The sequence below is a fragment of the Vombatus ursinus genome, unplaced genomic scaffold, assembly GCF_900497805.2.
Source record: "Vombatus ursinus unplaced genomic scaffold, bare-nosed wombat genome assembly UNPS02009205.1, whole genome shotgun sequence".
Lineage (NCBI taxonomy): Eukaryota > Metazoa > Chordata > Mammalia > Diprotodontia > Vombatidae > Vombatus > Vombatus ursinus.
The window spans coordinates 34,237,458-34,254,085 of NW_020948983.1; the positions used below are offsets into that span (position 1 = coordinate 34,237,458).

The window sequence follows — 16,628 nt, forward strand, 5'->3', positions numbered from 1 at the left end:
TTCACAGTACGTGTTTCAGTTAAACATTTCAAATTCTTACAGTATCTGTAATACTTATAGCTTTGTAAGCAGATTGACTCATGTGTTGCTTTAGGTAAGCCTAAGGAAAGACTACATGGCATTGTATTAATTACTCAGTGAGGGTGTGCAGTAACTGAGTATACCCAACAGGTGGCACCCTATTGCGGCCACTAGCTTAGTGGTCTCCAGCATCTCGCTAGTGCATATGTAGCATACCCTTTTTAGAAGGTGCATTATTGCCGCTGGTCCCCAGAGGTTGTGGGCGCTGGAGATGCCAGCATCTCAACTTGTTTCTGAGCCTGTGACTTTAAGTGGCAATACTGGAACAAATAAGAATATAATTCAGGTGATGAAGATGGAATATTACTCAAAATCAAAAATTAAGATCTATATTGAGTCTATAATTAGTTCTAGAGGCTGGACTCTTCTTTCTTTGGTCATATCTCCACCTATAAGACTCAGGATATTGTAGGACTCAGATACTAACCATACTATGACCATATAGGATCATGAATCTAATGCTACAGGGAACCACAGAGACCATCTAATCTAACCCCTTTCATTTTATAAATGAGGAAATTGAGACTTGTGGAGATTAAAGTGATTTGTCAGTAATTGCATAGCTGGTAAAGGAGAAAGGTGGGATGCGAACCTAGGTCCTCTATCTCTAGAATTAGCAAACTTTCCCCCATTCCACTTTGATTCACTAATGAAATTACCTCCAGTCATCTCCTAAACCTTTTCCCACTTGCCCTCCCAGATCTTTAGAGGTGGTGGGAGAAAAATACTGAACCATTTATAATCATAGCTCATGAAAAAAAGTAAGGGAAGTGTGTGTGTGTGTGTGTGTGTGTGTGTGTGTGTGTGTGTGTGTGTGAAAGAGAGAGAGAGAGAGAGAAAGATCCTGTCTCTGGGTTAGAAATTACGGCAAAGAAAATTAGGCACAAATAAGTAACCACTTCTCAGCCCAACACTCAATTGATTTGCAATAGCTGTTAGTTTGGGCATTCTTTCTGCAAGCTTAGAATCTCCTCTGTAGCACAGGTCTCCAATAGTCTCAGTCACCAGCGGATAAAACTCAGGTCAGAGAAGTATAATCCAGGTCACTGCAGTCAATCTCATGGAAGCCTGACTGGCCCAATTCAGTAGCAGCTGTCACTCATCCACTGTTGCTTCCGTGTAGCTATCAGCAAGCAAGTTGGACTCCAGCTGCAACTGTCATTCATCCCAGCAATGATCAGAAAGTCCAAATCTCAGTGGTTGTGGAAGGAAGAAAAGGTAACCCACCTTTACTGCCAACACACAGATATTATGCCACTTTGTCTTAATTTCCCTTTTTTCCGTCTTAAATGGGGTGAGAGAGGGCAACATAACCTTTTCTTTGTGCCAGAAACATCAGAAACTTATCAGTCTCTCTCAACCCAAGTCAGTAGACAGATGGAGCACTTATTAAGCACTTACTACATGCCAGGCAATGTGCTGAGCTCTGAGGATACAAAAATGATAAAACAATGGGGCAGCTAGGTGGCGCAGTGGATAGAGCACCGGGCCTGGAGTCAGGAGGACCTGAGTTCAAATCCGGTCTTAGACCGGACACTTGATACTAGCTGTGTGACCCTGGGCAAGTCACTTAACCCCAATTGCCTTGCCAAAAAAAAAAAAAAAGCAAAAACAAAAATGATAAAACAAGATGGTCCCTTCTCTCAAAGAGATTATATTTTAGTAGGAAAGGATAAAACACAAAGGTAAATTGAAAAGGGGGGCAGTGTTGAGAGAAGGAAGGAGGGCACCTGAGTTGAGGCCAGGATGCTGATGAGGACGAGGTAGAACAGTCTGGAGAGTGACTTGAGCATGGCTGAGACTCCACCTGAAATGATGATCCTCCAATTAGGCAGGCAGGCAGTTCCCACGTTATGGAGGCATAGTTACCTGGGCAAGGATTATAAGGGCATTTATAATCTGGTAGGAACATCAATCAACAAGTATCTATTAAAGCCTACTCTGTTTTAGGCACTGAGCTAGAGGAGGATAAGAAGAGCACACAAGTAAGTATATTACAAGGCAGAACAGGAATTCCACACATGAAAGATTGGTGATCTTGCCAGCAAAGGGAACTCCTTTCAACTAATGAAGAGGACAACCCCATCTATGACTTAGTGCTTTAGTCCTTGGGGTTTTCCTGAAACATGAAGGGGTTAAGTGAGCAGACTTGCAAAGCTGAGCAGTTCAGACACCAAAAATTTTTGCCTCTTAGTCGCCATCTTGTCATATAGATGAATTTCATGCTGTGGTCCTTCCCCATAATATCACCATTGCATAGGACATCCAACTAATAAGAACTTGGAAGCTTTGGCTTTAAACTTAGAAATTTTTTAATAGTTCCCACAGGCACATGTGTAGGACATCAGATAAATTTCTTCCTTAAGAAGAAATTTACCACATTCTCCCCTGATGGCCCAGTATTACGTAAGTGATCAAGACAGATGGCAATTTGTGGGTCACTTCTATGATAGTCCTTGTCGTCTTGATTTTTATCACCTTCTGCTTTGAGTTTGTCAGTTTTTGAAGTCTCATCTTGTCCATTTTCTTGAGACTTGTTTTTCTTCCAAAATTCTGTCTCACACTCAAGTTCCTGTTCTTGTAGTCCAGGAACTAGCTTAAATATAATTTCCTCTAATGTATTGTCCAGTTGTAGCATTTCTAAAGGATTTGTCTCATGAACCTGATTGCCACACTTTGGGCAATCATTACTATCTTTAAAGTGTTGGATTATGCAAATCTTACATAGCTGAGAGTAAGAAATCTAGTAAGAGAGGGAAGATTTGGACCAAAGACTTTCTGACCCTAAGCCAAGCACACTATCCATTATGTTGTGCCACTTCTAAAAAATATAACAAACACACTTCAGGAGAGTTCAGAGGAAAGAAAGATCAGCCATTGCTGAATTGTGAAAAAGCTTGCTCAGCCCTGTCTCTATCTCTTTTGCATAAGGCATAGATATTTCCTGAGTAGCCTCTGTGCCACAGGAGGTCAAGACAGCTATTTATTTTGTTATTAACACATTAAGAATCTCAAAAAGGGTACAAACAGACTGTGACATATTACTAGCAATTATTGGTGTATAGAAAGTCATGTCAATGATGTTATTGATGATATGCATGACTGGAAAAGGGGGTGAGTCAATCATGTGAAAAAATCAGAGGCAAGAGACAGAGAGCTGCAATGGCACATTAGTAGCCCCTGATACTAAAAAAAAAAAAAATAAGAGGAAGGATTCTAGCTTCTGGGATAGATCCTCTGAGAGGATTTTGGGGAAAACAGAAGAATTAAAGAGAATGAGAAGGCAAAGAGGGATTATGTTCAATATCCTGAGAAAGATTATCCACACCAATGAATTAGAGTTCAAAAGATCAAAATTTATAGCTGGAAGGGACCTTAGAGGTTTTTGAAGCTAACCTCATCAATTTTACAGATAAGGAAACTGAGGCCTAGAGAAATTAAGTGACTTATTCATGATCACCCAGCTAATAAGTATGTTTGGCGGTATTTGAACCTTAGTCTTCCTGATTCCAGTAAAAACAAAACAAAACAAAACAAAAAAGAAATACCAAGCCATTTTTAGAAATCATGTGATCTGGAATGTTTGGCCTCACTGCATATGTAAAAAAAAAAAGACATCGTGTGATCTAATAGAATCCTTGAGAACTACAATGAGCCAGTAGATGGTATTTTAAAAGCATGGCTTCTACAAATCTTGTGGACTACTTTAAAGTCTATATTTTTCTTTTCTTTTGGATGAGTTCAAAAGGCCAGAGGGAAATAACTCTGAATTCTGGGCCATGAATTGCTAACAAAATACAACCACATCTTTAAACACTTGTAATATTTGTGGATTAATCCTTTTACTTAAATAGGCTATTTTGTTATTTTATTTGTCACATTTTCCAAGAAGAGTTTGTAGATAAGTCAGAAGGAGGCTCTGAAAATGAATAGGAATTTGGAAAATAGGATTGCAGATAAAAGGTTAAGTAATTGCAATTACTTCACTCTGGAAAAAAATGATCGTGAGTGTTCATGTGAGGTTTATAGAGATATAATGGCCAGAGTTTTTTCAGTCTTCCCTAAGGAAATAGGCATAAATTAAGGGATATTCAGAATATACATGAGAAAAAACCGTCACCTTTGTCACCTATTAGCTGTGTGACCCTGGGCAAGTCACTTAACCTGAGTCTTAGTTTTCCTCATTTGTAACAGTAAGTCCTCATTTGGATTAGATGGGCCCTCAGATACCTTTTTAGCTCTCTGTTCTTATCATTCCTAATTTACAATTTTAGACAATGAAGTAGATGATTGAAGAAAGTTATGGAATTTCGTTTTCTGGAGGTCTTTAAGAAGAAAGTAGTCAGCCATTTTTCCTGAATGACTATAGCTGTGTTGAGAGGCAGGTGTATGGGTTTGAAGACCTCTAAGTGTCTTGAGCATAAATGTCTATCATCCTATGATTTCATGGGCCTATAGCACCTTGGCCTGGTTGACCCCCATGTCCTATTCCCCTGAGTGATCTCTGATTCCCTCTTTATTAGCCCCATTGGGTAAATAGGGGAAAGGTTTCTATCATCAAAAGATATTGCCCTTGGCCTTTCCTCCACTCACTGTCTTCTCTGGCTGTAACTTTCTATTACTTGAACTGCTGCAGTCCAGCATTCCCTAATGATTTTGGTGAACAACTGAAATTTACTACCATGTGGAGGAGTTTCAAGGTAGAGACTGCAAGCAGCTGAGTCATATATTTGGTGTAGTATCACATTATTTAATCAGTAGACTGAGCATGGAGCACTCAATCATCTACCCATTGCTTGCAGGACCCAACCTAGTTTTTCTTTCACACACATGCCCTCTCGCCAGTTGAAATCATTTCCCTGCCTCTACCTTCAAGGCCTAGGCTAGATAAACCATGGAATAATATCTATGCTAGTAAAAGAAACGTCGTTCTCTTATAGGAGTCTGCCTTAGAATCAAGGTCTCTTTGGGTTACTACTCCAAATCTGTTCTCCTATTTGCTTTATCTTGCTTTTCTGCTTTCTGCAAGTCTCCTTATTCTTTCCTGACTTCCTGTTTTTGTTTTTGTTTTTTACCATCTCCCTTGCCACACTATTTGGTCTTTATATTCTCCAAATCTTGCCTGTTTAACTGATTTTGACTCATTACCTTACTGAGTGTCTGTATGCTTTATGACCACAGTGTGTATAGTAGAAAGAGCAATGAACTAGGAATCAGGAGATTTGGATTCCAATCTGGTTCTGCTGCTGACTCAGTCTCTCTGAGTCTCATTTTTCTCCTCTGTAAAATGAGAGGGTTGGTCCAAATGATCTCTAAGGTTCCTTCCAGCTTTAACAACTAATCATTCTTTGCTGTAGGCTGTGCACTTGATTCTTGAGTATCCTTGGCTTTGTTTTGAGCTGGCCACTTCGCTATGTACTCAGTCATGCCTCAGTGCTTCCAGGTCTATGGCTTTTTAATCTGTACTTCTCAGAAGTCCTGGCACTTTTAGATATGATCAGTTCAAAACTACTAAACATTGTCTTCTAATTAAATTTAAGTCATTTATTAAGCAAATGCGATGTGCAAAGGGGTGTGGTAAGCTATGGAGATACACAGCCTAAAAAATTTCTGCCCTCAAGGAGCTTATAATCTATTGAGGGGGTGTATTGAGCTATAAAGGGAGAAGTAAATATAAGTTGGAGAGAGAGAGAGAGAGAGAGAGAGAGAGAGAGAGAGAGAGAGAGTGTCAACAACTAGGGTTATAAGGAGGTGGAAGCTAAGGATTTTAAGAGGCAGAGATATTATAGGTAGAGGGGACAGCCAGTGCAAAGGCATTGAATGCTAAGGACCCTGAACTGTCCTGTCTACCTGATGATTAATCCGTTGGGGTACTCTCTTTCCTCTTTTGACTTCTAAGAAGGGTTGAGGATGTAAAACACACACACACACACACACACACACACACACACACACACGGATGTGGGTGACTTAGCTCTGGGGTACAAGCAACAGAACTGCCAGTTGGCACTTACTCCCATACTGTGTATAGCATCAAGTCCATCCGTGCTGGATCTGGGAACTCTTCTTGCCGTAGTACACAGCCCCAGGTCCCTGATTGTCCTTGTGCTGGAAGGCTAGAAGGGTCTGAAGAACTCTGCTTGTTTTCCTATGTCAATCTGGGATGGAAAAAAGTCTCATTGTAATTTTTTCATGGATTTCCTGATCAGGAACCAGTAAGGTGTGTTTTCCAGGTGTTTGCTGGATGCATTATAGAGAGGAGCTGCACAAAGTTTTTTTTTTTTTTCCCAGTCCTGTCTGACTCTTTGTGACTCCATTTGGGCTTTTCTTGGCAAGGATACTGGAGTGGTTTGCCATTTCCTTCTCCAGCTCATTTTATGAATGAGGAAACTGAGGCAGAGTTAAGTGATTTGCTCAGGATCACGCAGCTAGTAAGTGTTTGGGGTTGGATTTGAACTCACCAAGATGAGTCTTCTTGACTCCAGACCTGGCGCTCTATCCAAAGTGCCTGCCGCACTGCTTCCTCCTATTCCACCAACTTGGCTGTTTCCTATTCCTTATGCATGGAATTCTTTTCTCCCTTTCTGCCTTTAAGTTCTAAACCACATGCTCTTCTTCCAGTACATCTTTGATCTCCTGGGAGTCAGTGGTGGGGGAAACCTTTCTATGTATTTAGAATCACATAGCATATAGTTTGCACTTATCTGGTATTTTCATGTGTTATTTTATACTGTATTCGTTTTTGTGCCATATTTTGCTACTACCTTATGAGCTCCATGAGGAAACAGACTGGATCTCCTACAATACCTAGCTCTATCCTTTCTGCACAATAAACAATCAACAAATGTTTGTTGAATTGAATTGAAATGATAATGATGAAATAAGATGTTTTAAAAGACAGCTCTGATGCCCTTTTTAGGGTGTCTCCTCTGAGTCCATAATCATCTTTTTTGTATGTGGAAGGGACACTCACAGAGCTTGCTTCTCTCTTTGCCTTCATAATGGAGGACACAAATTTTCTTGGCATAAAAAGTAGAGCCACTTGGGTTTATGTTTGGCTCCTGGGGGAAGTCTGTAGTCAGAAGTTTGTGGTGCCGGCAGCTGTGGCAATTTTCTGCACAGCCGTAAGAGACTTAGTGAGAAGTGCCAGATTGTAGGGAGAATTTCTGAAATTGTGGATCATGGGAGCATAGGGGCATGATGAGTCATCCTATCTTGATTAAGAATAGGTCAGGGAATGAGAAATTATCTACTTTCTCACTCTTATGTGAATGGACAAAAGGGTTAGGTGAGGGAATTTTATATGTCAATATAGTCTTTTTCTGGTATAAATACTTTGAAATCGTGATGGCTAGACATGATGGTTTTATCTATGCTTTTGCTATCTCTTTGTGTGCTGGTTTGCCTGTCAGTCTCCATCTCTCTTCCTCCTTTCCTCTCTTTTTCCATGGAACTGGTTCTCAATGGAAAATGTAAATTAAGATGTAGGAAAGCTCCTAATTGATTTCTGAAGGGCTCTTTTATCTCCTGACTGATTTGACAAGTTAAATAGTTTCTATCTGAAGGAATATGTTTGAGTTACATTTAACAGTGGATGTTAGCAAGCCACTTAGGTTAATGTTGAATATCAACCAAATGATTGATTAAATGAGTAACTATAAATATTTTATACATAAACATGTTATTGAAATCTATCAATTAACAATTATTCCTTGAATATCAATTATATGACTGTTAGGTGCTATAAAGGATGTAAAAGAAGTATAAGATACTGAGTCTTTTGTTAAGGAGATTACAACATATTTAAAACATATTCATATTATCTTGTGTAGTACCTGAGATGCCCCCCTATCACATGTGGGGCTGTGACAATAGCTATTTCATATTCAAGGTACCTGGTGGGTCCACATCCATTTGAAATCTTAGCTCACAAGCTCCCATCAATATGCTTATTTTTTTCCTCTAGTCAGAGGATACAATTTAAATCAAATTCATTTAATAAAATAGGATGGTAAGAAAAGCAATAATGGATCATTCCCTCCTCCCTACTCACTCCAACTTGGGTAATACTCTCTTACAAATACTCACTTTAAACGGGATCAGTTAGCATGCATAGAGATCATGTATGAATGACATTCACATAGGGAACATGTGTGGGAAGAGCACAGTGGGGGAAGGACAACTCTTGCTTCTGGTGCTGCAGGGTCTTTGATGATTTCTGATGATGTCTTCACATTGCTCTCATTGGACCTGCACCCCAGAAGATGTGGCATTTCTATTGGGTGTGTTGTTCCACTGGTCTTGGGATAACTACTTAGCATGTATGTTCTCAGATGATCTCATGGTGATTAGTAGGCATGTAATTTCTCCAGACAATTTGTGCCCAACCTGTGAGAGCCTTCCCATCTTGTACTGGTCTGATCAGTCACTGTGGGACACACACACACACATTGACCCTGTGATCGTGATGTCATTTTGGTCCTCTTCAAGTACAAAGGACAGCAACGACAATGAGTTTCTCCTGGGTGTTTCTCCCTACTATCCATCCAACTTCTGGGTTTCATCTCTTTAAGGCTACCTGCCACCCATCTCAGTTCTGTTTTGCCAGGGTGTAGTAGATGCTAAGAGCAGCTGGCTGATAGTTCTTTAGTGATAGCTACCGCGTATATGACAAAAGCCAGGCAGAGTGCCCCCAGGCTTTTCTTCTAGGCTTCTAAGTGGGAGAAAATAACCCTCTGTTCCAGGTAACTATCTTATTTAGGGCTAGACATTCCTAGTCTTTCTGGCTTAGAAATGGATTTGTACCAGAACAAAAGTAAGTAGAGACAAGGTCATTATTTTCTGCATTGCTACCTTTATTGTACATATCTGTCATCAGCTAAACCCTGAGGCTTTTGTGCCATATTTTGGTCAACGAGAAACCTGTCTCCTTATACTTGAAAACACACATATACGTTTTGTGTACAACCCTTTCCTCACAATTATGCTGGTGGATATGTCTGTAAAATACATCTGAAGAGATTCAAAATCTTATTTAAGTTTTGGACAAAATATTCCGTATAAGGGATACTCATTTGAGCTTAAATGGATCTATGATGTCAATGACTTACATATTTCCTTCAATAATTCAAAGCACAACCATTCATATCTGTCCATCCTCTGCAATTATTGTTTATGTTTCTCCATAAGTTTTGACCTGGGGGTCCACCTGATATGCTGGTTACCTTCCCTGCTTTATCCTGATATCATGACAGGCAGAACAGATAGATTGTCCATAGGCTATTTTTCATTCATGCCATGTGGTCAGATCATCTTCATTTTCCTTCATGTATTCCTCTATGACATCTTTTTTGTACTTCTTTTTTGAAATTTGTTATCTGTTATATGTTGTAGCCTGGTCACAACCAACCATTGTCCTCTGAGTAATTTTTAATTCTTTTAAAATTGTAGTGTTCTATAACTATAGCAATGCAACAGTCCAGGTAGAATATTGGTATTATTAAATTGGGCCTTTGTTTTGGGGAAAAGTTGGGAGTCAAATTAATTTTTAAATTTCCCAAAGGCAATCCAGCAATCCAATCTATTAAGGTACAACTAATTGTCACTTTATATTGTATTTGCATGATCTCTATCTTTCTCTTTGTTCCTCTCTCCACACCACCCCCTTCTCCAGAGCTAGTTTGAGCTGGCTCCAGCACACTTTTAGCCATGTAATAAAATTCCCAGAATCAACATTTCAGTCAAACATCATCCTCTAATCTCCCCCCAACATCGCACCTCCGTGGGACTCAGCAAAAAAAAAGTAGCATTACTTGAAGGGATGTTGAACTGCAAATGTTTGAAAAATGTGAATCATGGATTGTCAAATGGGAAGGGCTTCCTGAATTTTCTTTCCCTGCATATTGATTCAGGTGTTTGCCTCTTAGAAATAGCCTATTAACCATCCCATATTTGTTGTCCTTTTCAGTCATGACTGACTCTTCAAGACCCCCTTTTTTGGTGGTGGTGGGGTTCTTGGCAAAGATACTAGAGTGGTTTGGCATTTCTCTCTCCTTTTACAAATGAGGAAACTGAAGCAAACAGGGTTAAGTGACTTGCCCAGCATCACACAGCTAAGAAGCATCTGAGACCGAATTTGAACTCCAGTCTTCCTAACTCCAGGCACAGTACTCTATCCATTGGCCACCTAGGTGCCCCTTACTTCTGTATAGTGATCCCCTAATCACCATTGCAATTCAATACACACTCAAACTGCTTGTTGGGTGATTTAATTAGTAAGACCTTGTAGTAAAAAAAAATTCCTAAAAACAAAAGGAAGTAACCCACGGTGGAAAAAAGACAATTTGATTTTAAAGCAGCCTGAACATTATATAATTTTTTTCTCACCCAGCAAAAAACTATATAAGTTGTGCGTACTTTGTGTATACACTAAAGTCAGAAAGAAGCCTTTAAAATTTTTTTCAATTGATTGGCCAATCATAAAAAAAATTATCAACCATCAATTATGTACATCAACCATGTGCAAGGCGTTTTGTTAGGTGCTTATGGGCAATAAAAAGAAGGCACTGTCCCTATTCTCAAATTATTTACAATCTAGTTGAGTATACAGAATAGATACTATGAAAAAGGTAACTAACTCTCCAAAGCAGTGTTTTATATGAATCAAATGAATGGTAGAGACAATAAATGCTGTAGAGATCCAGAGGTTGCAGTGATCACCGTGGGCCTGAGTCATCAGAGTAGGCTTCCTTGAGGAGGAAGAACATCAGTTGGACACCACAGAATTAATGATACTCAGGGAGAAAGAAGCAGAGAGGGTGTTCCAGAGAGGTTGAAGAGAGGAATAGGACAAGCAAAGGTTGGGAAGAAGGGAAAACTCAGTTTGCCAGAGTAGACCAGTAGATTAGGATTTTGTATGGGTAGCTAAAGAGACTATTGGAAAAGGCACTCCATCCGTCTCAGAAGATTATGGTTCATCTCTTGAGGTGAGGGATGTTGGCCTTCATTTTCATCTCGTCCAGTTTCAACAGAATTATTGCCTGTTTCTAAATTGAATACTACTAGTATGCTATTGAACCAAAGGATGGAACTAGGAATTCAGGGGGTGGAATGAACAGAGATAAATTTAGGTTTGATGTAAGGTGATATTTCCTAACAATTAGGACAAGCCCAAAGTACAGTGGGCAGCCTCAAGAGGGTATGACTCCAACCAAAGCATTGGAATGTTGTGGACAGGAATTTTTTGTTCTCATTGGTCCAATCCTCATCATCTTTTGCCTGGACTATTGCAGTAAGCCTCTTTTTACAACCCCCCATGTCCAGCTTCTCCTCTCATTAATCTGTTGTCCACATAGTTGCCAAATTGATATTACTGAAGTCTATATCACTCCTTTACTCAAGAAGTTTCAGTGGCATCCAAATGCCAATAGGATAAAATACAAACTTCTCTATTTGGTATTTAAAATCCCTCACAGCCTGGCCCCAACACATCTTCCTAGGCTGGTTATGTATCATTTCCCCTTACATAGTCTATATTTCAGCTAAACTGGCTCACATGCTATTCCTTGTACATGGACTTTCATCTGCCGTATCTGTGCCTCTGTATAGAGTGTCCCCCAATCCTGGAACATATGCTTTCCTTATTTCCAACCTTGGAATACCTTCTTTCATTCAAGGCTCATTTCAAGTACTGCTACCTCCTTCAAGAGACCTTCCCTAATTGTTAGTGCCAGCCTCCTCCAATTATGGTGTAATTTTTATATTTGTATTTCCTTCTGGTAAGGTCCTTGAGTCCAGGGATGACCATATTTGGGGTTTCTTTGGCAAAGACATTGGAGTAGTTTGCCATTTCCTTTTCCAGCTCATTTTACAGATGAGGAAATTGAGGCAAACAGGGTTAAGTGACTTGCCTAGGGTCACATAGCTAGTGTCTGAGGTCAGATTTGAACTCAGGAAGATGAGTCTTCCTGACTCCAAGCTTGGCATTCTATCCACTGTGCCTCCTAGCTGTCCTATTAGATGTTAGAAAGCAATGAATACCTGGTTAAGAGGTTTGGGGCTGTATTAAAAATTTTTAAGCAAGGGGGTTGTTTTAGGAAGAATAAAGTGGCAGGGTTCTTGGGTTGGTGCCAGAGAGCTGTGAGAAAGGAATTAGTTAGTAAGCCAGTGTATGAAAATGTGAGGAGAGACAGAGCTAATGTGTTCTCTGGTATCTGAATGGATTATTTAGAAGTCATTGACAGTAAAGGAAATGACATTTCAAGATACATAATAAGACATTCAAGATTCTTTTGGTTACTGAGATCCTTATTGGTATGTGTTTTATTCACACCCGAATTTCTGTTTAGAAGCAGCTATCAGGCTTATCTGGAACATCACCTGACATTTCTCCTCCTATAATGAGCATCTTAAATGTCTTCTTGGGGGAACCTTTAAAGGCTGAGGTAATGAGATGCGAATCTAGTACATGATAGCATTATATCTGAATGGATGCTTCTGATGAGAATTAATATTAGACTTTTCATCATTATGTGTAATCTAGACATAAATTTCAACTAAAAGTACCTTTCTGGTGTTTTCCCCCTTGTAGCTACAGAAAAAAATGAAAGCTGTTTCTTTTTATAAAAACAAATGTGCATGTTTTCCATGGTGTAGCTTAAGTTGGCAGTTTATTCTTTTTGATTGCTGCCTGAATCTAGTTTGGTTCCTAAGTGCTAATCACATTTCTAGAACCAGGTATTTTCTGGGATTTTGCTGATTCATGGTGTTGCTCAAATTCTCTCCCATTTCTATGAGCAGTTTAGAGGGTCCCTGGACTCTCTGACTTGTATTTTGAAAAAACAAAAAATAAAAAACTCAAAGCAAGTTGTTTCCCACTCTGTATTTGTGAATTCGCTGTCTTATCACAATACAAACTGTCTGCTCTCTACTGCAGAGGGACAACAGATGTTTTTCAGAAATCTCTCTCCAGTTCCCTGTAAGCAATAAAACAATTCAAAGGTGGGTATTTAAGTAAATAGTGTTTGTCCCTTGTATCCACAGGAATAAGGGGGAACTAATTTTTAACAGCAGAATTATTTGTTCGAGTTATGCCTGGAATTAGAAATAATGTGTTTTGTCCAACAAATGCAAGAAGATATTGTTTTCATTTTTTTCTAAAAGATTCAGTGTTAGGGTAAGACAGGATTTCCTCATACAAGGGATTCACTTTTATTTTTCTCCCCCCTCCATTTTAATATTTTATTGATTTATTTAAAAATATTTTAAAGTTTTGAGTTCCAAATTCTTTCCCTCCTCCTTCCCTCCCATCCCCTCTCCCTGAGATGGTAAACAATCAGATATAGGCTATACATTTGCAATTATGTATAACATTTTCATATTCGTCACTTTGTATAAGAAGACTCGAATAAAAGAAAAGAAATGAAAAAGTAAAAAATAGCATGTTTCAGTCTATATTCAAACAATACCAGTTCTTTCTCTGGAGGCAGATGATATGTTTCATCATTAGTCCTCTGGGATCATCTTTGGATCATTGTATTTCTAAGATTAGCTAAGTCACTCACAGTTTTTCATCAAACAATATTGCTGTTAATGTGTACAATGTTCTCCTGGTTCTGTTCACTTCACTGTTCATGTAAGTCTTTCAAGGTTTTTCTGAAATCATCCTGCTTGTCATTTAGCACAATATAGCACAATAATATCCCATTATAATCATATACCACAGCTTGTTTAGCCATTACCCAATTGACAGGCATCTCTTTGATTTCTAATTCTTAACCACTAAAAAAAGAGTTGCTATAAATATTTTTACACAAATAGGTCCTTTTCTCTTTTTTGGGGGATGTCTTTGGTATACAGACCTACCAGTGGTATTCCTGGATCAAAGAGTATGCACAGTTTTATAGCCCTTTGGGCATAGTTCCAAATTGCTCTCCAAAATGGTTGGATCAGTTCACAACTCCACCAACAATGCATTAACGTCCCAGTTTTCCCACATCCCCTCAAACATCCAACATTTTCCTTTTTTGTCATATTAGCCAATCAAGGTGTGAGGTAGTACCTCAGAGTTGTTTTAATTTGCATTTCTCTGGTCAATAGTGATCTAGAGTATTTTTTCATATGACTATAGATAGCTTTGATTTCTTTATCTGAAAACTACCTGTTCATGTCCTTTGACCACTTAGCAATTGAGGAATGACTTGTATTTTTATACATTTTACTCAGTTCTCTATATATTTGAGAGATGAGGCCTTCATCAGAGATACTTGTTGCAAAAATTTCCCCCCAGTTTTCTGCTTTCCTTGTACTTTTGGTTACACTGATTTTGTTTGTGCAAACATTTTTTTAATTTTATATAATCAAAATTATCTTTTTATATTTTATAATGCTCCCTATTTCTTCTTTGGTCCTAAATTCTTTCCTTATCCATAAATCTGACAGATAAACCATTCAGTACTCTCTTAATTTGCTTATGGTATTACCCTTTATGTGTAAATCATGTATCCATTTTTGACCTTATCTCGGTATATGTTTTCCCAGCAGTTTTTGTCAAATAATGAGTTTTTGTTCCAAAATCTTGGATCTTTGGATTTTTCATATACTAGATTACTACGGTCATTTATGTAATATTTTGTACCTAATCTATTCTGCTGATCTACCACTCTACTTCTTAGCTGGTACCAGATTCTTTTGATAATTATCACTTTATAATATAGTTTGAGATCTGGTACGGCTAGAACACCTACTTTACCTTTTTTTTCATTGATTTCCTTGATATCCTTGAGCTTTTGTCATCCCAGATGAATTTTATTATTTTTTTCTAGCTCTATAAAATATTTTTTGATAGCTTGATTGGTGTGTCACTGAATAAATTGATTAATTTAGGCAGAATTGTCATTTTTATGACATTGACTTGACCTACCCATGAGCAATTTTTTTTTAATTGTTTAGATCTGACTTTATTTTTATAGTTCTGTGCGTATAGTTCCTGGATTTGTTTTGGCGGGGAGGCTCCCAAGTATTTTATATTGTTTACAGTTATTTTAAATGCAATTTCTCTTTCTATGTCTCATTGCTGTACTTTGTTGGTAATATATACAAATGGTGATGATTTATGTGGGTTTATTTTGTATCCTGCAACTTTGCTAAAGTTGTTGATAATTTCATGTAGTTCTTTAGTTGATTCTCTAGGGTTTTCTAAGTATAACGTCATATCATCAGCATAGAGTGATAGCTTTGTTTCCTCTTTACCTCTTCCAGGGGTGGGGAATTTGTGGCCTCAAGGCCACATGTGGCCTTCTAGGTCTTCAAGTGTGGCTTTTTGGCTGAATCCAAACTTTACAGAACACATCCTCAAGTGGGGCCCTTTGACTGAGTCCAAACTTCACGGATCCTGTGAAGATTTGGATTCAGTCAAAGGGCCCCACTTGAGGACCTAGAAGGGGATTTGTTCTGTGGAGGCCACAGGTTCCCCACCCCTGGCCTATTCTAATTCCCTTAATTTCTTTTTCTTCTCTTACTACTATAGCTAACATTTCTAGTACAATATTAAGTAATAGAGGTGATAATGGGCATCCTTGCTTCACCACTGATTGTATTGGGAAGGCTTCTAGCTCATCTCCATTACAGATAATGCTTGCTGATGGTTTTAGATAAATATTACTTATCATTTTAAGGTAAGCTCCATTTATTCCTCTGCTTTCTAGTGTTTTTAATAGGAATGAGTGTTGTATTTTGTCAAAGACTTTTTCTGCATCTATCGAGATAATCATATGATTTCTGTTGGTTTTGTTATTGATGTGGCCAATTATGCTGATAGTTTTCCAAATATTGAACCAGCCCTGCATTCCTGGTATAAATCCCACCTGGTCATAGTGTATGATCCTTGTGATATATTGCTGTAATCTTTTAGTTAATATTTTATTTAAATTTTTTGCACCAATATTCATTAGGGAAATTTTCTATAATGTTCTTTTTCTGTTCTGGCTTTTCCTCGTTTAGGTATTAGTACCATATTTGTGTCAAACAGGAGTTTGGTAGGGATCCTGTTTCTATTTTCCCAAATTGTTTATATAGTATATATATGTGGTTTATATAGTATAAAGAACATTGTTCTTTAAATGTTTGGTAGGATTCACTTGTGAATCCATCTAGTCCTGCGGCTTTTTTTCTTAGGAAGTTCATTGATGGCTTGTTCAATTTCTTTTTCTAAGATTGAGTTATTTAAGTATTTTATTTCTTCTTCTGTTAGCCTGGGTAATTTATATTTTTTTGTAGATATTCACCCAATTCATTTAGATTGCCAAATTTATTGACAAATATTTATTTAGCGAAACAGCTCCTAATAATTGTCTTAATTTCCTCTTCATTGATGGTGAATGCACCCCTTTCATTTTGGATACTAGCAACTTAGTTTTCTTCTTTTCTTTTTAAAATCAAATTAACTAATGGTTTATCAGTTTTATTGTTTTATCCTCATAAAACCAGCTTCTAGTTTTATTTATTAGTTCAATGGTTTTCTTACTTTCAATTTTATTAATCTCTCCTTT

General features: G+C 38.1%; 1 pseudogene; it reads right to left on the reverse strand.

The window, feature by feature from the left end:
• Positions 1-2,182: 2,182 nt before the first annotated feature.
• LOC114035666 lies at positions 2,183-4,725 on the reverse strand (annotated as a pseudogene).
• Positions 4,726-16,628: the final 11,903 nt, after the last annotated feature.